The sequence below is a fragment of the Sparus aurata genome, chromosome 13, assembly GCF_900880675.1.
Source record: "Sparus aurata chromosome 13, fSpaAur1.1, whole genome shotgun sequence".
In the NCBI taxonomy this organism is placed as follows: Eukaryota; Metazoa; Chordata; class Actinopteri; order Spariformes; family Sparidae; genus Sparus; species Sparus aurata.
The window spans coordinates 31,307,593-31,332,942 of record NC_044199.1 but is presented as its reverse complement, the minus strand read 5'-3'; the positions used below and the strand labels follow the sequence as shown (position 1 = coordinate 31,332,942).

General features: G+C 43.3%; 1 protein-coding gene across 1 annotated transcript in view; it reads right to left on the bottom strand.

Moving 5' to 3' along the window:
- sgcd (sarcoglycan, delta (dystrophin-associated glycoprotein)) overlaps positions 1-25,350 on the bottom strand; it is a 316,040-nt gene that overhangs the window by 211,230 nt on the left and 79,460 nt on the right. Inside the window, exon 2 of the mRNA XM_030438196.1 lies at positions 23,449-23,542. The gene's annotated coding sequence lies outside the window, so the exon portion shown is untranslated. The remainder of the gene's footprint in view (positions 1-23,448; positions 23,543-25,350) is intronic.

The following is a 25,350-nucleotide window of genomic DNA, read 5'->3' as shown; positions in this document are numbered from 1 at the left end:
CTGTAACCGGTGCTACGCTGATGACACTACTGTAATTAAGTGCATCAAACCACGACGCTCTACCTGCCACTTTAGCGTCAATTTTGCACAGGAACAGCTCCAAGATCAAGTCTGCAATCATGCAAAATGTGCCAGTTGAGCATCACAGCTGGGCGGGACGGCTGCCATGCAAGAGACCACTGTTCAGGATGGGTTTCAACATTCGGAAGCAGAAAACCGGACATTTTCAAGCCATGTTTGTGGCGACAAAACTATATAATTAAAGCCAAAACACGATCTTTTCATTACCCTGACCAAATGGCAACATGCAAGAAATACAAGGTTTGCAAGAAATGTACATTGGCATTATTTATTCTGGCTGTTGTGTTGCCCCTGACTTCCTGAATCAATGAGATCAAAATCATCAGCTCCACTGTAATGAAAATTAAAAAAACTGCAAACATGTTCCTCATCATCCATCATCGCATCAGTCACCTCTTATCCCAGTCCCACATCTGACTGAGGACACAGTACCGCCACAGCAATCAGCCCCCCTGGAGAAGAGTTGAGGCTGTAGTTTATCTATCTGAGAAGTTCTCAGAGAAAATTTAGATCAGTTTGTGAGTCTGAGATACTGAGACAACACTTAAACACTGACTTGACGCCAGCTTGTTGAGAAGCAGCGTTTTACATACCTGCTTTGTTTTTGTTCCTGCAGCTGTGGCCAAAAGCAGTTCAGGAATAGTTCAATTTGTATTCAAGTGAAGCCGCTACACACTTCAAATTAAGCTAGTCAAATATCTCTGAGAGGTTTTCTCCATATTTAAGCCTCTCCCTAATATCTGTTTGGATGCACTCTGAAAGGTCAGCAGCTTTCAGGTTTGCTTTGAGCGTTGTAGGGTGGCATGAAATCCAATCTGAGCCTTCCCCTCCAGTTAGCCCTGCTGCAAGTTTTGCTGTCACGCCTCACTTTGTAGGAAAACAAGATGCCGCAAAATGATTCTGCCCATGATCGGGCTCACTCTCATTCACGCAGAAGCACGTAGCTCCGGCCGCAAAGTTGCTCAGATGAAGAAAACGAGCGCTTTCATCCACTGCAATGATTAAGGTCAGCTGGAAACGCTGGATAAATTGAGTGTAAGTGGGTTTAACTACCTCTGCACCCACGAGTCCTCGCGCTCTCTCTCCCCCTCCATCATATTTTCTCAAAGCTGTCACAGCTTGACTGTCGGATCTGCTTTGTTTTTCTGTCTTGGTGATGGAAACAAATAGCTGCATCTCTCTTCATTGAGCCCCTGCATTGTTTGCCGGCCTCGGCGAGATCATTTCTACACAGATTTTCCTTCATTCATCCGGTAAAGGCTGATGAATCATATGTGCTCTTTATGCCTTTGTCATTTCTTGGACATTTTTTGCAGTTAGACACAGCCGTCATGTCCCATCCTCCATATATGCACATATATTTGCACAAATAACGCAGTGTGGGTCAAACTTGGCTCGTGTCACCGTGGCAGAAAAGTCGTCCTGGCACCGGCCGAGTTCACAGATGGTTCACTGCGAGCTATGAATATGCTGACATGAATATACAGGAGGGGACTGTAAACCCAGAGGGGCAAGGTCGAGGGAACATACAACATCTGCTCAGACAACCAAAAACTGGAACAATCACATTTAAATATTTGTTCAGAGAGTTAACAGCGCCAGAGTAAAGAACGAAGACAACACGCTGCTGCGCTCCCCTCACATGATACTGCTTATCCATAGCAATAACAGTGGAAATGGGTCAGAGGCCCTATTTTGTCCCTCAAAACAGACAAACCTATCAGGAACATAACTGATGTTAGGCTGCACCATTTACACCACTTGCTGTGATTGTTACATGTTGTTACCCCGTCCGTCCTACCTGGTCTGAAACTCTGAACATGAACTCAGCGAAAGAGTTAACTGCAAAGTTTGGTAACTTCTCCTCCGGGTTAACAGGGTCGCTTAGCGGGTGAACAGGATCATACATAGGAAGCAACTACACCTGGAGGACACTTATACCAGATACCACAGCGGGGGCACAGAGGAGATTACCCACCTACGTCACCACCCAATCACACCGTTACCACCTGGACGGCATCAGTGCTGCATGAAGAAGCCACAACGCAACTCAGAGACCGTTTTACCCAGACAGCACCCAATATTCCATCATTTATACTTGCATACTAAAATGTTTTGAGGGAAACATGTGAGTGCTGCCTGGTAAAATGTCAACAGCAACATTTTTTCCATGAAACACGTCGCAGGATGTTGGTTCAAGTAAACGGCGGGTGTACAATGTCCAAGACTTTAACGCCAGACACCAGGACGCAACGAAATCACTTAGTTAAGTTAAAAAAAATGGTGTTAATCATAATTTAGTGGCTATAATAAAGAAAATGTATTGAAAGAGGAGATAATTTCGTGAACATTTTGAAACTATCTTCATAGTTGCTGAGAAGTGAACAATCTGGACATACATCCTCGTGTTGTAAAGGTGTCATATATGTAAGGGATAATGGCCGACGAGGTGTCCATAAACAGAATGGACGACGCGGAGGCCTAAGAACCTTCCGACGCGCAGCGGAGGACGGTCCTTAGGCCTCCGCGAAGTCCATTAATTCCTGTTTATGGACACCTCGAAGGGCATTATCCCGCTTATACCATGGTCACTTGCCAAAGAAAAGAAATTCGGACCATTAATTTACATTTTCATGCGTTTTTCACAAGCCATAACTTCGTTTCCCTGGTAATGCCTGAGGGTTTGACTAATACCTGGAACAATCATTACTCTCCCGTACGGTTCTTATGCAACGGAGACGTTGTTCACTCCTCCAGTAAATAGGACGGACCATAGATACGATTTGGCAACGGGAGATATTCTAGTCCGCTCAGCGATGAGCCAGCAAGCTAACGCTATGCTAGCAAGATTCAAAGTCAATAACACTGCGCACGGATGACAAACAGTAAATATAATCTGACAGTATGCTAGCTAACACGATTAGCTAGCTAACCAGCCATGTCATTGTCCCCAAATCAATAGCAAGATTTTCACGAACAAATGACCGGCCGTGTGTAACGTTACTGTGGCCGCAGCCTGAAGCAGAAAGCTGAACAGCGAACGGGATGTGAGATTATTCCTCCCTCTCGATTATTCGCGTATCAGTAAATTTAGAGGGGAAGTGAACTTTCTGCAGCTTGTGTGTTACAGTCGCCACCCTGTGGTGTTCAGAGGATAAGACACTGAAGGACTGACGGACCGAACTCAGTGCTGGAAATATAAAATTCAGATTTGATACGCCAGCTAGCGCATTAATTTTACAGCGGTAAACAGTCAATTTGACTGGAACTAATTAGTAGGTGTCCATATATCAGGGGTTAATGGACACCCTGCAGCCAATCAGAATCGAGTATTCTCCCAGACCATGGTATAAGCACTTTTATGACTGTGGGTGTAACAATCAGCCACACTGACCGACACCATGAAGAACTGTTGTCGACACGAGTACATCCAGACTAACCCTAACCTGGCACCACCATGGCACACTTTGAAAAGCAAAAAGAGTTTTATATTCCAGAGCTTTACTGACTAAATGTGGCACATTGACACAGTATCCATGTCGGTTTATGTGAAGGGTCCCCAACACTTGAATGAAGTAAATAAATACGCTCTCCAACTGGCTGCTCATGCACAACAACAACAACATCTTCTGCTGACTCGGTCGTCTGGTACACTCTCAAATCCTCTTTTTCCCCAAATTCGAACACAAAGAATCGAACATCAGATGCCTTCACACTCTGTTATCAGTCTCCTCTAAGTCTTTTTAAGCCTCTCTGGGAGCACAGAAAAATTTTGAAAGATGCTTTAATCACATAAACATTCCGCACATAGGAGCTTTAAAGAGCATTTTCTCTCCGCTCCCTTTTCACTCCTGCTTTCTTCTCCGGCTTTTAGCGCACAGCAGAGTGCAATAAAGCGTCAACACAATTATACGAATCGCTCTTTTACACGTCGGCCTCTTTGATGTTACTGAGTAAAGGAAGAACATGACTGTGTGGGAGCACGGATTGGTGGGACGTAGGAGGTGGATGTAACAGGAGGAGGTGTGGAAGGTAACAGCAGGACGGGAGCTAAAGAGTAATGGGTAGAGCGATTATTTGGTCTGGCTGTTGTACACATGGATGAACGAGGGCTGAGTGCTCAGGCAGAAATTACACATGATCAGTCTTTAACCTCACGAACTCAGATCGTGCCGCACTGCTGCACACAGTAGTTCTACCAGCGGTTCACTACAACAAACCCAATCATGTTGTGTTGTTGGAGTCTTGAAGCTCGGTCTCATTCCCAAGAGATGGCGGCCGACCCTTCCTGCAATCGAGTTGGGTTTGAGCCTCAAAAATCAACTTTTCTTACAAGCGGCACCTTTAGAATAAAAGAAAAAAGCATCTGCGCTCTCCAAGCTGTGCATCTGTCACTTACTGAGGCAAGCTTTCAGTCAGGGGCCTGCGTTAAAACACAGACAAACACTTCTTCCTCGTGGGAATTGTAGTGTTGAGCTATACATAAGCTTTCATCAGAGAGAGACAAATAAAAGCACCGTGCAATCAAAACACATAAAGCAGCCGATGACAAAAAGGAGCAGATGCTCTTTCCTGTTTTCTCCAGAGTCTCTTTGTCAACACTTCACAAAAGCATATCTTTAAGATTAATAAAAGTGTTGATGAAAACACACAGTGCAGAACAAAGCTAAGGACGTGGAGTCAGTATGAAAAGCGGGCCAGATCAACACTACCTAATACTCATATTACATTACAGTTCTCCACTTTGAAAACATTCAAAGTAATATGACATACAGAGACAGTACGGTGTTTGACATTGTCCCTGTCCACGCTAGTTCTCCTGGGGTATGGCAACACCACTTGGACAAACCACACGCAGAACTGCAGCACACCACAATACTAGAATTACAGCTCTAGTTTAGATCTGACAAACCCAAATACTGACAAGAATCTACTAAACATGGTGGATACGTTTTGATCTCTTTAATGTGGAGATTCAAGTACGGTCTGTTGGTAATGCTAATGATGTTAGCAAAAGGTGCTAAATGCCACAAAGGTTTTTTAGCTAGCAGCTGACAGCAACAATGCCAACCACAACAGATCCAGAGTGGTGGGTGAACAACGTTCATTGTCTCAGTGAAATTAATTACAGACACCATTTACCAATTACAGGCCAATAAAGCTTCATAGCTAGCTTGTTTAGCTGACTTGGTCTACAGAGACATGGCTTAAATACTGTTGTAAGCTATAGTGAAATGCATCTTAATATACCCAAAGGAAAAGAACGCAGCTTCAGATCAATTTTATAAAGACTGTTCGATCCACAACACTTCTCTCTGATTGCTTCCTGAGTCGGACAACAAAGCAGATCGTTCACCGAATGATGCTAGGCTTTCAAAATAGGAGAAATGCCCCAACAAGCAACAGTAATGTGGTAGTAGGTAGTGTCTTTTGGCAACTATGAATCTATAGGTGGAAAAGTGACTCTTCAGTGCACAGCCCATCAGGAAAACAGCATCCATTCATGGCGGAGAGCTGAGTCAGTCCCACCATCAGCCGACAGAGCCAATGTGATGTGATCTCAAGGGAAACAAAACTTGAACTCACAATGTCGTCATCGCTTTGGATGGTGCACAGCGGGTCAGAGTCTCTCTCGCACAATTTTACATCATCTATGAAATTTATGAAGACGATGTCACAATGTATATTTCAGCTTCTGGTTAGTGGGGACAACTTAAATTATCAACGACACAAAGCTCAAGACTCCAATTTCATGTTTTGATACATAGGGAATTAATTCAAAATGACTCCAGCTCCTTTGTAATATACTGAAATATTGCATGGGTGCTGAAGGGCACTATGAGGTCGAAAGGATACAAAAAAAAAAAAACCCCGCAAAAATGGGGATGATAACACATTTATTTTTCACCAGACGCACCAAAATACATAATTGAAAAATAGCTGGTCATTTTAGAGCATGGTCTTCCTAAATTACTGTCTCTGATTCACAATGTAGACCTACATTTGGAGCTCAGCCTTGTGTGGCGAAGCGTGTTTTCTCACATGGTCCAGGAGCTACAGTACTTCCCTTCTGGGTGTCATTTTAATTTAGTTTAAGAGGTAAACAGTAAAACTGCCGCGACAACACTGCTGTTGCTACTTCTAGCCACATTCGTAAGTGATGGTGAAAGTTGTCTTCAGGCAGTGCTTCACTGTCTTATTCTTAAAAGCAATTTCTGCTGGACCATCTCTTCTTCATGGAAACCCAGTCAGTAACACAGTGCGTAAAGCTGAGAGAGACCCTAAAAAATGGATAGAGTCCTGAAAAGCCGCTAACCTAATGGGTCGGAAAACAAATAAACAGCCATGAGGTGAGAGGGGGCATAAAAATGAATGAATTCCTTGCAGGGGTCACTTTATGTCTGCTTGTGCTTCTCCGTGTGTGTGCCGGTACGTGTGTGTGTGTGTGCCGGTTAATGAACCCTATAGAGCCGAAGCGGGCGGCCCCCACCACTCTTTTACAAGATCCTTTTACGGCCACAGTGAATCTCCAAGAAAGCCATCAGTGTGTGTCTGAGTGTGTGTAAAGGCATATGTGCTCCCATGAGGTTGTGTCTACTTGATTTATAAGCCTGTGTGGGTGTGCGAGTGTGTGTGTGTGTTGAATATGTGTGACCTGAGACAACGCCCGCACATTTTACCGTGTGCACTGGCGCTTACGACCCCAAAATAGAAGCGGAGAAAATGAAGTACAACAACCCTAAAACAGGAGCGGACGCCGACAATCTGCACTAAAATACCCTCGCTGCTGTCCTCTGCAAACCTCCGAGCTCGAGCGTCGGTGGATTAGCTCAATCAATGTGAAGCTGGTGGAAGATTCTGGAGTTTAGTGAAGGCGGATCCTTCAAACCACCTCTCAAAGTCAAACTGTACAAGAAAATAATTAAAGGGACAGTAGGAAGCTAAGTAACGAGCTGCGGCGGTTAGGATCAGCAGCAGAACTTATTTTCGCATCTAAAAACAGCCCAACTAAAAGTAAAAATCAATATCAGTTTAAGTGTTCATCAATATTTAGAATGCTTTCACCGCTTTAACCTGCCGAAAACCACCTTATCCAACCAGAAAACACGTTTTTTATAAGCCAAATGTTGCCCTCTCCAAACACCAGAATCCATTGGAAGAAACAGTCATTTTACTTTGCAGAACACGGGAGTTGCTGGTCCACAGCTGCAGTTCGGTTGGTTGTGTAATTGTGTGACTTTGGTGAATCCGAACTAACCCTTTAAAACACCAACAACACACGATAACACGAACAAACTAAATGATCGAGGCAGCAGTAGATGAGCCAAAGCAGTCTGGTGGCTTCCAGTACTCCTGCTGCTTTTACCAAACTCGGGACCATCTACTGCGGTAATACATCAACCTTATACCCCACTTCAAAAAACCCGAACTATCCCTTTAACTAGAATAGATTTTACAACCAAGCAAGATGAAGAGGTTAAACTATGTTAGTTGTGCGGATAATAAGTTTGGCTAGCACACATAATGACACATTGTGTTACAGTAAGCCAATGGTATGACAATGGAGAGTAAACAGTTGATATTTGGCCTCCAGTGACCTTTTTGACTTCTCCCATAGGGAATTTAACTTAAATTTGAATCATCGACAGCTGCGAGGGTCCGTGCGATGCAAAATACTTCAGCTGCCTACGTCTTGAAGTCTGAGCGAATGACAGGACGGCGCCCAAAATGATAAACTGAACAGACGAAGTGTTTGAAAGCGATGAAGGGAAACTGGAGTTCACTGCTTTGTGTTTTCTTTGCATTAAAGCTGCTATTTGTAAGAAAAGTTGAGAAAGTGTTCTTTAACCAGGAGTTTAAACTGCAAATGAATTACAGTGAGGTGAACTTTAGGCTTAGACAGGCCAGTAAAGTACGGTCTGTAACTTCAACGATACAACCTGTGTTGGAGATGATCAAACATCATTACTTGAACAATGTTTTGGCTGTTCAGGTGTCTAGTCATTACTGTATTACATGCTTTCTGTGCTGAGTAAATATGGTCTTCAGGTAATAAATCTAATCTAAAACTTTGATGCTGAGACACTAAGTGTATCTTTGCCAATCATTTAAATCATGTCAGATGGCTTCACTTGTGAATCACATGCTAGCTGCAGTCATTTTTCGAAAAGATGTTTAATGTGAGGCGGTTCTCTGCAGCAGATGAGGAGGAGGGGACAAAAAGGAGCCATGGAGGAAAAGCACCTTCAGTCCTTTAAAGATAAAAAGCCACTGATGCATATCCAGAGCATGGATGCAACATTATCCAGGTGAAAAACACTTCAATCTCCACGTTCGTCTCTTCCTTTATTCATCCAGTGCTTAAAATACTGTTTTCAAGCCTTTAGATGTGTTTTCATTGCACTTTGGCGCTTCACATTCACAGTTGCACACCTGGGTTCGTCCGGTGGCTACATCACGGCAGCTGGAGGTGAAGTACCTTGCTCAAGGGTACTTGATGGCTTTCAAAGGGAGAGGAGAAAATGGCACTTTAACCTTTCACACGCTAGATTTCTGAACTGAACCGGCACACATGTGCTCACAGACTCACATCTCTCCCCCTCAAGAGATTCTTATTTTAGTCGAACACTGATATCAAAGTTGATAACAGCGGTGCTAAAATAAACCGAACGCTGCTCCCTACACCCACAATGGATGTACCTCAGGCTTTTCTTCTCAGCTACAGATGTGTTTCTAAATTGGAGCGCTTTGAATACGGTCATGATGATGGTGCACAACAGCACTCAGCTACACGGAGCAGCAACCTCAGGAGCCGGTTCACTTTTATACAACCAACCAAGATGATATACATGATGTGCATACACAACAGTTTAAGACCCGTCTCATTCTGATTAACGCAAACTATCCGCCGGCATTGCAATGACACATTTACAGTGATAATGATGTTGATTAATGCAATGTTTGTCCCTAAATTAACAAGTTACAGCACCGAGCTCCGGTCGGCTGTGACTGTGTTTGTCTGTGCAGGACTAATAGATAGTAAAAGATGCAGGTAAACAATTTAATTTTGTGTTAAACTTGCATTTTGAAAGTTCCATTTGTAAACCGAGAAAGCTGTGATTTTAATTAAAGCCTGAACCTTTTTCAAAACCAATTAAAGAAGGAGCAGTTTGGGCTTTAACAACAGAATGTGCAGGTGAACCGGACAAAGATCTACACAGCCAATTAACGATTTGTTAATGCTTTGGCTAAACTTCAGAAATAAACTTGTGTTTGTTGTCCGGTGGGTCCGTGCAAGCAAGAAGTATCACTCTTAATTGTTCAAGTGCACAGCAAACATTTCACCATGTAAAAGATACAAGATGGACCTTTGATTTTTTTGGTGATCGATCATATTCTTCAGCTAAAATATGCTGAGTGCTGTCGTAAAATGACTTCTCTTTTCTCGGTTGGTCCAAAAGATTTAAAAGATCAAAAAGTCACCAGGAGTCTTAAAGGCTGAGTGCAATAGAACTTTATTTGCCGGCAAAAAAGAGTGGGATCAGACACAGACAAAATCCGTGAAAAAACCAAACTGACCCGAGGCTCAAAGCCCTGAACATCCTCTTTTAAACACAGAAAAGTGGGTGTGTCTGTGTGGACAACATGGCTTCAACCAATCATTATTCTGCTTAATTTCTGCTGACACTGTTATTTCTCTATGGAAAAATACCATATTTCTTATGGAAAATCCCCGTACCTCTAGTGGAAAAACCCTGTATTACCTTCTGCGCTTGCGCGGAGATTGGCGTACGTGCAGAGCTGCATGTCGACCAGTTGCACCTCGCCTCGCTTTGTTTTTTAACATTGGGGCTTTCTCTGTGCTGCTATCAGCGGCTCTTAGAAACTCTGGCCTTGAGGCCTTCAGGTTTTTGATAATTCACTCCCCTCCTTGATATTTCCCATTATATCTGGCCACTCTTGGCACTGCATTTTTAAACATAATGAAAGTGTTACATATTTGGTTATATGATATAATTCTTAGATTTGTGGTTACATTTTCACACTTGACATCATCTGACTATAGCAGCTTTAAACAGTAGATGCACTTTTCAGTCAGCTGGTGCCCAGTAGTATGTTTCAGCAACTCTTTCACACTTGTTACCCTTTGTTTCTTACTTTTATCATTATAACAGTTATTATCAGTTACCATTAGTCACTATTTACTAACTGTGGTTATTTTATACTGACCACTATCTACTTACTATGGTTATTTTACACTACAGTGCCTTTGACGGCGTGCTCATCCCTCCCGTGTCTCTTCTTGGAGCCCCTCTAGTGCAGGAGTGAGAGAAAAATGTCTGACTTGGGGTCGACTAGGTGGTAGGATGGCTCGTAAGCAGGACTTCCTCCCTCTAAATGGGGTCGAGTCCAGAGTCAATAGATCGTCATTTCGCGGGCCTGGGCGGCAGAAATCGTGACGTAACCTGGAAGTACTCCAAAGGCTAGACCGTCCCATTTAACAACGGCTGACGCGGTTAACAAAGTCTCACCGAAGGACTCGCCTTCGAAGACCGCAAAGGCTGGGTCCTTCGAAGGATGCAGACCCTGAATTGAGACACAGCATGTGTGCTCCCTGATGTCCTGTGTCTCACCTGTGTTGTCCAACCTGTGTTTACATTTAGCTTTTCTTTTGTCCAAAACGTCTTACAGTAATTCATACATTATATTCATTCATACACTGATGGTGGTGGCTGCCATGTAAGGGAGCAGTTTGGGGTTCAGTATCTTGCCCAAGGACACTTCTACATGCAGACTAGGGGAATTGAACCAGCAACCTTCCAATAACAAGACACTGGCTCTACCCATGTTTTTGACCAAAGCCCATTCCCATGTCTTCGAGTGTCTTCCTGTGTCACCCTGCGATATGTTCCTGGTTTTTGTTCCTTTTGCTCGATACTTTGTTTCGGCTTTTGTGTGTTTCTACGATTCTCTGGTTTTGGATAATCGGCTTTTGCCAAATAAAGCTCGCCATTTGTCCATAACCCTGCCTGCGTCCTTGGTGTTTTTGGGTACCAACCTTGTTTAACCACAATTTATAACACATAATGTGCCATGAAATCTGAGCTGTTTGTCGGCGACCTGTATTTTGAAAGTCTAACTGGACAACGTCACCCGGGAACGTCTCCACACTGTGAGGCATGCGTCTCCGAAGAGTCTCGGTGTTTTGACATTTCCAGTGTTATCAAAGTTTTATAGAGATCAATAAGTAAACTGAAAACAGGAAGTTCTAATAGCTTGTCCTGCACACTTCTGATGGATCCAATTTGCCAACGTTTAAGACAAATATAATCTAATCAGTTAGATATTACAGCTTTTGTGTGAAAGCAATCACAAACACTGACCTCTTTAACACTGACTGAAAGATGCATGATTGGATTTTTTGCCGAACAAACCTGCAGCCCATAAAATGACAAGTAATTTGAATTAATCTCCGTGAAAATTATTAATTTCAACAAAAGGGAATTCAGTGCAAAGGTAAGGCCACTGAGGTATTCCTTTTCTTTTTTTTTCCACCCGCCTGGCACACGGTCTGTATCCCCCTTTTTTCCAGCAAAGAGACACGCCGACTTTGCCGCAGAATCCCAAGAAATCCAACACCTGGACTGTTGTTGAATGTCATCCTGTCGCCCATGTATCTCCTGACAATTTCTCCTGCAAGCTGCCTGATAAAACAGAAAGGTCATTGAAGTAATGTTAAAAAATGATGTGGAGGGGGGGGAAGAAAGAGTCCTCGCTCCTCAGCGCCTCTCAACGTTAACTCAGAAAGTCTTTGATAACTTTCAAAAGAAAGTTTTGGTTGGCAGGTGGAGGCAAACAATTAAAGAGGCACCGGGATGAAACACTTGGAGGTCATGATTAGATATTAGTGCTCTGCTGTGACGAGGCGAAGAGGAACTTCAGTTAATTGTTCTTCAGAGGGTTTATTGTTTTTTTTTTTAGATCCGAAAGAGGCGGAGGGGGAAGAAAGAGTCGACATGGAAGGCGACAGAAGGGGAACACACTGACACGAGACTGTGAGGGAGACAGTGAGAGACTTATTCAACCGTTCACTGAACTCCTTTGGTTTGTAATGTTACCGTGATGACTCTAACTTCCTCCTAATGAAGCAGGGTATTTGTCAATATTCCCTTCAGGCAGAGTGGGACAAACTGGGACGAGCAGGCAGCCGCTGACAGACGGCGAGTTGATCGGAGTCTCTCTCTGAAGCGCCGCTGCCCATAATGAGAGCTTCCATGACTGACGAGGTTTCAATTAAAGGGGGTTAGATTGTCTAAAAATGCTCAGGGAAATATAAATTAAGTAAGCTACGAAAAGCCTGTGCTGATAGAACGAGAGCGAACGTGAAGCTAATTTTCCACTTTGCATCATTTGTACAAATTTGAACCGTGGATTGATTTTCTGGCTCGTTCACCTCCGGCTCTTTTAACGTTCACAAGATCTCGAGTAGGTTGTGGATCCGTTGCTTCTCAATCAATCTCTTTTCTCATTATTTTTAGCTTAGATGCATCAGAGCGTACGCTTCATACGCATATCCACACTTTCTACATCGTGTCACATCGCGTTCAGATTACATGTAAGCTGACTTTCATGTCCGAAGCGGGGAGTGTTGGTGGTGATGTCACAGCTAGGTGAGACGACTGCCGAGCCAGAGTCCACGGCTCAAGATGACGTTTCAACATTTGTAAGTGAAAAGGCCGCTTCATATTTTTAATCAGGTTTCAGGAGTTTGTAGCAACAGAAATAAGTGTTTCAAACCCAAAACATGATCTTTCCAGAAAGCTAATCAAGTGGTTTTTGTGCATAACTTAACCAGACCATAAGCACAGCACGACCACACAGTGCGATTACATGCACAGCTTAGTCGGATTACAGCCATGGTTTAACTATGTTACTCAATCTGACAACTGCAAATGTCCGAGTATACATGCCGGTGAGAAAATCGAATTATTGGCCGGAGCATGTCATACCCCGGTACGATCCGGCTGACCTCTTTACGTCACCAGCAACAACAAACTCTGCCTCGGCATTCGAGAAAGATGGCGTACGAAGAGCGAGACGAAGCTACATCTTTATGCATTTACACAAACTAGATGCACAATGGCGCTCTTGATTGCGCTTATTTCGGAGGCCCCGGGAAAAAATCTTGCGGCTGCGCAGAACGCAAAATCCGATCTGATCTGATGGAACGTATACATGCAGGAGTAATGCGACTATCAATCGAATAATCTGGGTGCTTTAATTTGACTATGAGAAATCTGATCGGGTCTGATAGTAGTCAGACTAAGGTGTATACATGTATCTTAAAAATCTGATCAAAGTCGGACTAACACAGTAATTTGTTTTTCTCGAGTGTCATGTAAACGCACTGACTACCACCAATGCCCCCTTTCCTACTTCCAGCCTCCCTGGTTCCAATCATTGAACACAAGAACACAGCCGTCTGTGAACTCTTCCTTCATTTTGATCTGATCTACACACCAGCAAATTTTGAGATCGAAAGATACTCAAAATCCTGGTTCCTGACGTCTGACAGTAGTAGCATGTGATGCAGCGGCGTGCGTTGAGCAGCTTGATTTCCTTCCCCTCCACATTCTTGACGTTACGACAGAAAGGCTCACGCTGTCTTCTACACCGGGATCTTTCAGCTCGCACTAGATCTCTTCACATGATTTGGGAGTATGATGTCCAACCCTCGGCTTTGTGTGCGATCCAGCTTGATTGCTAAACTGGTCAGGATTTTTAGATGCCCCCTGTGATCATCTGCGTTGCATCAGTCGAAATCGGGACACGATTTTACAACACAGCAGCACTTGCGTGATGAAATATATCATAAATGCGACTGCATATACCGCCTTCAACACCTCAGAGAAACACACGAGCTCTCTGCGACGGAGGCCGTTGGACATGATGGACGTCACGTGGCTCGGCAGCTCCTCCGTTCCGCTGAAATGACCATTCAGATATAATGAGTTTAACAAGAATGTCTGTTCCATCTCTTCATATTCTGTGATTATATCCTCATGAATATTCATTTCCTATGAGGACACGAGCTGAATGAGGTGACAGCGGTCTCATTGCTTTCATCTTCTCATTAAGCCGCAGCGGTGTTCGTTTTCTCTTAACCATAAAATATCACCCCTTTGTGTCAGACACTCATCTCGCTCCTTTACCGTTATTGTTTTCATCCTACTCTCAGTTGTTTCCTGGAGTATCAGAATAACAGAGAGCTGACGTTTTCGTTTTTTTTCCTACTTCGCGCAGCTAAATTCAATCTATGCAATGAGACAGTTAATAAGTATGACTGTTATTAATCTAACTTGTTAGGGACGGCGGCCATTTCATCTGCAGAAATCGAAATTGTAATTGCTCCATTAAAATTCTGTCATCTGAATACATCAAGCAGTATTTTATTATAATTACATCATAACCACAAAAAGAGCGTGGCGCAGCTGATTTTTCATTTACCGCGATGTCCCAGGATAACGATTGACAGTCCGACTGTACAGGCCGAGACGGTCACGATCCAAAGTGTAAAGCGACGGTGGATTCAAGGTATTACGTTTGTTCGACGAGAATGTTTATGCAGCTGGAAAATCGCGGGGAAGCTTTGCAGAGCACCGGCTACGTCGAGTGTTTAGGAGAAAGCTGCAGCGCTGCTTTGCTCAGTGTGGGGATGAGTAGATAATGACTGAATTTCAAATTTTGGGTGGACCTTCCCTTTAAGTTTCTTCAACTTCAGTCATGACTGCAATGACAGTAGGAGTATAAGTCCTCGTGTACGCTTCTGACTACATATCGGACGCCTTAGGACTGAAAAAAGCAAAATAGGATCCAATTTATTTATTTTGTTCATGGTCCGAACCGCCTTATCAGAAAAGAAATCAGTGGAAGTCGAGCTATTCTTTGCTAACGCCAAAGAAAATCATCACATTCAGAAACAGGCATACATTAATTAAAATCAAATAAATTGATGAGACTGTAAAACCATAAATAAATTGATATCATACATAATAATGACATTCTGTGATTCACAGTGTCCTGCATTTTTTAGACTTGTGCTTGTAAATAATTCTGGCCGAGCAGAAAAAGGAAAGGTCAGAGAACACACTGCCCGGTGATGTGATGGGAGGGAATGGCCGCCGTGATCGGCAGACTACAGCGCGACAAACACCCTCCTCATCAGGCGGCAGGCAGTCAGAGCACGTTCGCAAAACGCCGCCGCCTGATGGGCTGGTCCCGCCGCTGAGCGCTGACGAGCATCAGGACGCCACTGATGTGTGCGCTCACACTGACAACCTTGGGTGTGGTTTGTTTTGACACGTGTCATACGCTGCCTCTCTGCGTGGCGCTCAATTCTGCAGGTTCATTTTTTTTCCCTTCTTATTCATGAATGATGAGGCAGAATGTAGGCGACACAGCATCCTGCTGAGAATCTGCTCTCCCTCTACACTGCAGACATTTCAGAAGAGAGAGTGTCTCTCCCTCAGCATATATATATATCTTTACATTTATATACACTCAAGTGAAATGTACACTTCAGGTAAAAACAAACTGCTGAGAGAAAAACAGACACAGCGTCTTAATGGAAGAAGATTGTTGCCGCAAACAGGAGAAAGCTGGACAGTGACGCGGTTAGAATCTGCGTGCATTAGCTGTAAATATCACATATTGCATAATTCGGAGGTTGGTTATATTCTCACTAAATATAACCACAGATGACTTCACTTGCCAGGAGGAGTTCTTCACAGTACGTGTTCCCTTTTTTCTGAGTCCAAACTGTATTCAGTCTAATTTTGTCAAACAGAGTCAGGTGGAGTTGTGCTGCCGTCGGCTTCTCGTCCTTGTGTCATTACGTCTACATGAGTGGATCCAAACATTTAGACTGTTTGGACCTTGAAAGAAGACCGAGACCCAGTTTTCTCTTTTGTTTTTTTTTGATGCGGTTGTTTCTTTTTCATCAACCAAGCAAGTTATATGGGAACAAAACCCCGCTCAGACTGCAGCCCTCCCTGGATGGAAACACTCCGGCTGAATCCCAAATGTCCACCCTCTGGACTTCCAGACTGCGCCCTGATGGAGTTCAGACGTACGTACTGTGACTTGTTCACTGTCAAGAATGTCAAGTCTGCAAGGGTGTGAGACTGCAGGGATATAAGCCGCTCACAGTCGAGCTCGAAAAACTCCAACAACACCTCTGTAGCCTGTGCTGCTACATGTTCCTGTATCCTGATGCGGTCGAATATCATTTCTGGCCTGCGTGATTCAAGTCAGGTTTTGATGAAGTCATTTAAAAAACTACTTTCATGTACATTTTGCAATGGATTGTGGGTAAAATAATCAATGAAATCTGCACCCCAAGCAGCCCTTTTGGACGGGATGGATCAGCACTCACACCCGGACATTTGTGTGCAACCTTTTTTTTTTTTTTTGCAGTGGTTGATGGAGGCTCCACACTTTTTTTGTTTACGCTACTATATATTTAAAAGCACCCGTCGCTCTCAGTTTCCTCTACAAGCCCGAGGACGATGTGTTGAAGTTGTTTAACGCTGCTGGACTGTGAAATGTGAAATTTTTTGCTAAAGGACTCGGGTTGGATTTCCACGACAGTCCAAAGGATGTGACCGTATGCGTGTTCTGATTGCCTCGCCTCGTCTCGGTGCCTCTCTCCACTCCACCAACGAAGAGCAACGGTAGCTAACGTAGCTAACCAACGGCTTCCAGCGCGACAGAGGACAAATGGGCACAACCTCCGAAACACCCTTTATAACAGCACAGAGGATGTTATTTTATCAGATTGCAAAAAAAAAAAGTGCAGGATAACAACATTCCAAGGATATTTGATTGCGTAAAAGTCGATGGGATTAGCAACTGAGAGCAGAAATGTGAAGCACAGCGCAAACAAATCAGCCTCACACTCAGGCATCCGCTGAACGCTGAAACATATTTTAAAAAGTACTGTATTTTGGCACGCAGTCACGGAACAGAAAAGGCAGCACACGCTCACATGCACACAGTGACGACAACCACACAAACACAGCAGCCTCCCTCCTGGCTGGATTACTGGCTGGCTTATAATGCAAGCCTCTGATTTATGGTGTAATCTAGTTCAGGGAGGGAGAGCCTCTCATACTGAAGAGGCAGAGAGACCAGCGGCGACCTTTGGTGTCCTCCTCAGTTCGTCAACAAACTCTCAGCACTACCACGAGGAGGACAAGACTGAATTAGAGAGAAGCGAGCAGGTGAATAACCAAACGCGGACGCATTTAATTCACTACCTGGTTGGAATGACGATCGGGGGAGCGCCGCGTCTCTCCTTTTTTGTAAAGAATGATTCTAATTATCCTGTTATCAAAAGCAGCAGAGCCTCGAGGGATGCAGACGGTCACATCCACTCGGAGACGGGATGGATTTCATGAGATTTTCTGTACAAAGATGGAATTTTTTGTCGGAGGTTGGACGTCAGACTAAAGGCCGGTCGTGTTTGAATTTAACTAGTTTGTATCTCGTGTGGTTCAACCATTTCTTTAGGCAAAAAGTGATTGTGCCTGCTCCCGAGGGTCGCACTCGGTTTATCTTTCCTCTAAGGCGTTTGTGTTGCGCTTCATTTTGTGTAGGCTACATGAAAACTAATGACACTGGAGGAGAGGGTGACCTCGACGTTCTGACCTCAGCACTCCTGGCTTATTTTCGCTTGAACCGGCCGTGGTTTTGTCAGACGTCAGAGAGATGTTGGACACCAGCCCAGTCCAAGATGTTGGCACTTTTATGTTTCTACAAAACACAGTTGCATTCAACCCGTGTCAAACCAACCATACAGGCATTTCTAAAAATTCCCCTGACATGTATGTCTGAGTGGAGGAGATGGTGGAGGTGTGACAGCCAGTGACCCCAGTTCAAACGCATTTCCACATTTGTACGTGTTAAACCATCAGGACAACTTCCAGTCATGTGTGTGGTGACAGAACAGTGTTAATTTCATTGACAAAGACTATGACGAAAAATATTAGTCAACAAACCTGTTTCACTGACAAAAACTAAATGAAAACTAAATAAAAAGTTTTCACAAGAGTTAGGTTGTTTACATGATAGAGAGAGAGAGAGATAGATAGAGACTAAGACTAAAACTCTTACGATATTTAGTCGACTAAAACTAGACTAAGACTAAAAAAATTCAGATAACTAAAATATGACTAAAACTAATTGGTGTGTTATTCTAAAAGACTAACACTAAATCAGAATTTGCTGTCAAAATTAACACTGTGACAGAATCAGACATTTTAAACATTAACCTAACCAAACCATAAAATACTCTTTGGCTTTTCCATAACTTCTCCTTGCGGCTCTTCTCGCACTTTGTAATCATGCCAATTCCCAAATTCCCACTTCAAGCACTGCTGATAAGGACTTTGACTGAAACGTAATGACCCCATGAGAGGATCCACATGAAGAAAGGGCTGATCCTTAGTCAGCTTCTTGATAAATTTGACTCTCAGATTTTGATTTGCTGTGTACGAGTAGGCATTTGGACAAGGTGCTGGTGCCGGAGGAGAGGTAAGAGGCTTTCACCTCCAAGAGCTTGAATATGTAGTCGGCCGTACATCTTTGAGGTAATGTCAATCAAAAAAAAAAACGAATTTGACCGAACTGTCCAGATAAGTGGAAAGTCATGGATCACCAAGTTGCTCTTTCTGTTGGGTATCATAACTACACAAATTCTGTTAAGACGGCATCTTGCTCTGGACCGGAGCTGTGAACAGACAGATTGACAGGCTGACAGACCATCAGCATGTTGAACACCATCTCCAAACGTCTGAGCTCAGATTTGTTCCAACGACAACAGCTTTTGTTCTTCACGCTGCCAGTGTAATAAAAATCTGACATTCATTGAACTTGAAGTGCTCATGAATAACACAGTTTCAAGTTGATATTTGTAAATGGTTCTTTTTTTTCCTGGAAATATGACGATCAGTATTTTAAAATATTCTCTCTGTAAGTGTTTCTGTTAGCCTAGCTCATGAGCTAACGCTAACGTTCCTCTGTCTCAGTCTTGCCTGAGCTTGAACATATCTTTGTGTAACTCTGAGTCTGATCTAGTCTCTCTGTTTGAGTCGTTCAGAGCTGCTCTACCTGCATCTCCACCCGTCCTGTGACCTTCTGCCAATGGCCTTTTGGATTCGTTTGCCTTGCCTGACCTTCCGCACACTGCCAACTGTACGCCTGTTTATTCGACCTTTTGTCTGTGACTCCACCTGGTGGGTCTCAGTGTCTGTTTGAGTCCTAAACTCCCGCGGCAAATAACCTGAACTCTGACATTTACAAGTTCAAACTACGAATACGACTAACTTCATGAACCCCGAAACTCCCAAATCGTGCAGTCAGCGACACACACTCACACACACACACACACACACACACACACACACACACACACACACACACACCGCCCTCATTAAAGCCAACCTGGGTGACTGCGATGCTTTGAAAACAGGGGAGGAAAAAAGATCTGACGCTAGTGAGTCTTTCACTTTAGATTTTGCTCTTAACATTTGATGCACACTTCCTCTGACACCAAAACTTATTTTTCAGTCAACAGGGGGACTGAAGCGTCTTAATTAGTAGAGATGGGACGCTCGTCTCCGTTGAGGGGTGTGTTTGGTATATTTCAAGTGAGAAGTGGGTCAGCCGGCAAACTGATGAGGTCTGTGTCTTTGAGCCTGTTGACTGATTAATGCTTTCAGTGCCGGGCGTAACATTGTCCCCACCCGGAACTACGTCCCAAACTGCCGCACCTCCAACGTCTTCCATCGAGTCACTCCTGAGGCTTCGATGGTCCTCTGGTGAACCACCACATTTTATACTTATGATCGATTAAGGTAATTATAAAGTTTTAAAGGGATATTCTGGTGTAAATTTAATCCATGGTCTAACACACTGTGAAACTGTGTTAGACTCCCTCTCGAGAGATCAAGTTAGCAGACCGCTAATTTATGGAGTTTTATCAACCTCAGAAACGACCGCACGACAACAATACACTGCAGTAAATGGATCCAAATATAAACCGCCACCAAAAAGCCACAAATAATGCTCAGAACAGCACCAAACTTCAGCAACAGTACAAATAGGGTCTCAGCACATAGTCCGGGTCTTACCTCCGCTAGCTTAGCTGGATTTCTATTGTGAAGCTAAAAACAGAGTTCAACTCTCCTCCATCAGCTTCCGGGTCGGGGAAGTCCCGACGTGACGAGTGCGGTTAGAAATGCTCAATTCCGTTCTTTTCCCTGTCCGCTCTCGATGATAACTGTTATAAACTGGCAGGTAAGACACATATGAACTTTGATTGCTTTTCCATGGAGTCATAATCATACATTTTCATCCATGAGCCGCGGAACGCTACTGCACTCGGTAATCGACTCGTCGGGACTTCCCGTCAACAGGAAGCTGCTGCAGAAGAGTGGTAAATTTAGTCAGCTTTTCAGTAGAAATCCAGCTAAGGTAGCGGAGGTTAGATGCCCCGGACTATGTGCTGAGACCCTATCTGTACTGTTGCTGAAGTTTGGTGCTGTTCTGAGCATTATTTGTGGCTTTTTGGTGGCGGTTTATATTTGGATCCATTTACTGCAGTAGTATTGTTGTCGTGCGGTCGTTTCTGAGGTTGATAAAACTCCGTAAATTAGCGGTCTGTTAACTTGATCTCTCGACACAGTTTCACGGTGCGTTAGACCATGGGTGAAACTTACACCGGAATATCCCTTTAATCTAGCACGATCCGTATTAGAGCATAACGATGCTGCTTCAGTTTGGTCTTGGAAATCAAGTATATCAAGTGTTTATTCCTTGCAGAGGGCACTTTGGAATGGGAGAAATATGATCCATACAGTGTGAAGGGAGGCTCAATGCGAAGCTCCACGCGCGCGGTGACTTATTTTCTCTGATCCCCATTATCAGCGAATCCCATCCCCATCCGCACATCGCACGCATTCACTGCAGGACGAGCCGCAGCCTGATGGATGGGCCTGCTTCAAACGGAGCAATGAAACAATTATTCCTGTGCTCCGTCTCTGTCGGCACTCTTTTCAAAGGGCTCGCTGTTCAAAAAAGAAAAGGGGCCCATAACTCAAAGCATCAACGATCAGCTGAGTAACTGCCGTACGTGTGTGGACTTTCATATGTCTAGGGTGCCGTGAAAAAAACTGACATTATGGCTGACTCATTATGGTCCATGTCTGTTCTATGGTTGTTTGGAGGGACAGCTCAGATTTACCAGTGACTGTGGAGTGATAACACCGACAGCATACAGCAAATCAAAATGTTGACGGTATCTTCTCGAAGAGCTGATTCCACAGACTGGGATCAGCTTTTCAGCGATAGATTCATAGATGATATTACTTAAATTCGCATCAAATCAAATCAAATCAAATACAGCCAGCACCATGAAAAGTGTCCAGCTATTCACCGCGTACTCTTTATCTTTAGCTCCAGTGTTTTGTGGACATGTGGCACATTTAAGACGTCTGCTTTTGAACCTTTTACCTTTGCTGTTATATTTGATGGTAAAAGGTGGGGAATGGAGTTTAAACGAAGCAGGACAGATGTTGTTTGTGCTTAAAATCCCTCACGGACAAAAAGTATTTCTACAACGTGAAAACACAAAAACGGGCTCTATAAACAGTCGTGCATCTGAATCTTGTGTGTTTATGAGAGCAGGAAAGACTTTACCCATTTTGTTTGTGCATGTTTCCACAAGACCAAATAGATGCAACTTCTTTAACCTAACAGCAGTGAGAGAAAAAGGGAGGATGAAGGAGGAAAGAGGTAGAATCCAGTGCGCGACACTTTTGTGACCCCCGAGAGAAACTTTTTCGTTTTAGCTCAGGTGAGCTGACTCGAGTCGAAAAAGTAACTTCATGAGTCGTCAGTGCTCAGACACATCAGATATCTGCTGATCTCACTGCTTTGGCAGAGAGTGGGTTTGCTGCCACGTTCCCTCAATAGATGATTGTTCCAAAAAGCAAAGAGCAGCATTTTATCCAAACAATGTCACAGCGAGCTCATATACGGTCCTGCCTAATTAACTCGCAGGAGGCAGTTGCCCGTTACTGTGGAAGTGTTATGTGTTAATTATGAATTTCTGTCAGGTATCGTGGTCAACGCAACATCGTTACTGCCGAATTAATGAAGCTACTTAAAGCCAAAGGTAATTAGTGAGTCGGAGGCAAAAAACAGAAAAAAAAAGGAGGGAGGATGAGTCAGAGAGAGAAATAAATAGAACAGCTCAGAGAAGAAGTGTGACCTTATTTCACAGCTGGACGTCAACTACGTAACATACGTTATTATTTTTAACCAACATTTTTGAACCATTGTCTCATAAAACTCATCTGTGGCCGTTTGATTCAGAGGGAAGCGTTTTGGCTTACTTATGTGGTTAGAAAATGTGCTTTCTAGTGACTACACAACTCCGATTACTACAGTCAGTGAATAGATACTCTGGCGATGTATTTTCAGTGTTACGACTGTGTTTCATTGTCAAGTGTCCGCTCAGCAGGATGATTGAGTTCACCTCGAAGAGGGTTTTCCTTGATTTACAAAAATGCACTCGTACCTCTGCTCTAATCACTGGTAGAGTTCCCTAGAAAGCCGTAACAAACCCAGTTAACTAATGAACAGCTCCGTTTTACTTTTAATCAGTGACCACAACACATTCCATGTTAATGGTGTTAGCAGATTAAAGAGCACCCCTGATTTCAGCTCCTTCCCATGAAGAATTTCTTATTGGTTTGAGATCAGTCTGACAACAACAGGTGAAATCGCTCTTCCCAACCACAAGTGATGACGGTCATCATAACTTTAAGAGGCACAACAGTGACCGAGTGTTTCGTGTCCAAGGTAGAAGTTCAGAGAGTCGTAAGCAGGAGAGGGAAAGCTCCTCCAGAGCCACAGGAGGTATCACACAACCTGAGAGGGCTCGTCGCGACCAGAGAAACTTTGTGACAACGTCTTTGATGGCCGAGAAGTCGCAGTATCCAAAATGATTTGCAATTTATAACAATTAACTATGAAAAAATGCTAAAATTTGAATGCAAAAGTCTCAACACTCAAATAACTTTCCTCTTCCACACGTGTTGACTAAGAGCAAAATACATTCATAACAGGCTTCTGTTGACGCTCTCTTTCATTCCCAAATTCCGGCATTTGCATTCGTGTTATCCGTTAATGAACTTCGGTTAATGCAGCGACTTTGATGCTGCTCATCGACCGTGAAACAAAAATCACTGCATTTGCTCTTTAAAAGGACAGGTTTGAGTTTCAGTTTGTGTTAATACTCACACGTCATATGCACGCTGAGACAGTTATGGGTCGCTGTGGGCATTCCTCCTCTCCATACTGGCCATAAACAGATCCCCTTCGTCCCGTTGTGACGCTGCGAAAACAGGAGACAGAATCCAAGATTGGTGTTCATCCAAAGCAAACATGAAGCCGCAGCGGTCTGACACATCACTTCATCATATGTCACTCTTTCATCAGGAGGTAAAATACTCTTGCGTGTATGGCGACTGAAAGGGAGATGCAGAGGCAACGACTCCATCATACGTTCAGGTCGCATTCATCCAAATTAGGGTCCAATACAAAAAAACAAATCCATGTAACTTTAAAGCAGCACGGCTTTAACTTATGATGGCTGAAAAAAGCTCAGGTGATATGATACGTATTCATTCTCAGGGGAAATTAGACTGCAGCAGCAACCCGAGGACAAAACTCAAAGGAAGATAAGAATAGAGCTGAAATAAAGAAATAGTTCAGATATTTGAAGTTTACTGAGGAGTACATTAAATTTTTTGTCTAAATATAATAGCACAAAATGAGAAGCTGAGTCACATCATGCAAATGACTCATGATATAACCATAAGAGAGTTATGATGTGCAAATAAGTGTCATATTCAGGTACTTTCAGTGTGGAAGGTGATGCAGGAAGTGTTGAAGCTTACAGATGTTTTCTGTAGTTTATATCTGAACACATCCAAACTATTTGTGTCACAACAAGTCGTCTTGTCTCTGTCAGAGCCTCCAAAAAACTGTGCAAAAAGGATCCACATGAACTGCTACCGCTCTTTTTAAGGAAGGACATTTTGGAAATTGGCACTTATTGTTTCTTACAGAGAATATTATAAAGCAAAAGTATACGAAGCTTGAGCCGGGGGACCATTATCTTAGGGTAGCATAAAGTTGTTATTGCTCCCAGCAGTTGCAGCACACAAAAAAAAAGTGTATTGCATTGAAATTATTCCTACAAGTTTCTGCAAACCACAGACAAAGTTTACCTCACTTTAACTTTTAAACCTGTGCTTATCGCTTGGTTAGGTTCAGGCCTACGAACCACTTTGTCAGGGTTAGATCATGTTCTGGCTTAATAAAACCGTTTCTCTCAACGCGAACACAGCCAACGTTTTGTCGAAAATGTCAGGGTTTGTTGAAACAAATGTGGCTGCAAAATGTTCCGAAATTACCGAGTTTTGTCTCAGTCCGTTGTTTGGCAGCTGTCTTGTGGGCTGTGTTGCCAAAAGGATGACGGGAAATATCCCAGTGCCTTGGGTCATTTTGCAGCCTTCAGATATTTTTACAGAGACGTTAGCACATTTTCTAAAATACATCTTTTTTTTCTCCCCACAACGAGGGCTGCAAGATGTCCTGAAAACACCTTTTGTTTGGTGAAGTGGAATCAAACAGCGGTCTCTCACATGGCAGCACACCTTGCAGGTTTTCCCTACGTCGTATTAGTCAGCTAGTATGCATCCAATTTGAATAACATGTTATTCAAATGTACTGAAATGGTGATTCAAACATACAAAGTTCAACGTATCTGTGGTTTGCAGAACATACAATGCCAACATTTTATTCTGGTATGTTGGCTGTGATATCAGCAGATACCCAGAGTTGAGGCATCTGAAGTGGCAATAAGCATCCTTGAAAATGCTTATTATATTATATAAGAGTAATCTCGAAGTTCTGTTAGTCAGTTAGACCAGATCATAAAAAAAAGAACATACATATATATATATATAAAATGGGTGGTGGATTTATGTGTTTGTGTCCTGGAGGGCTTATTTGGAAAAAAAACAATGTTAGAACCTGTGTAATAACGTGCTTGTTTAGTATTCCAGTGCAGCAACTGATAAAAGTATGGAGGGGATTTTCTATAGTCGCTGCGGCTCCACTCAGGTAGGACAGATT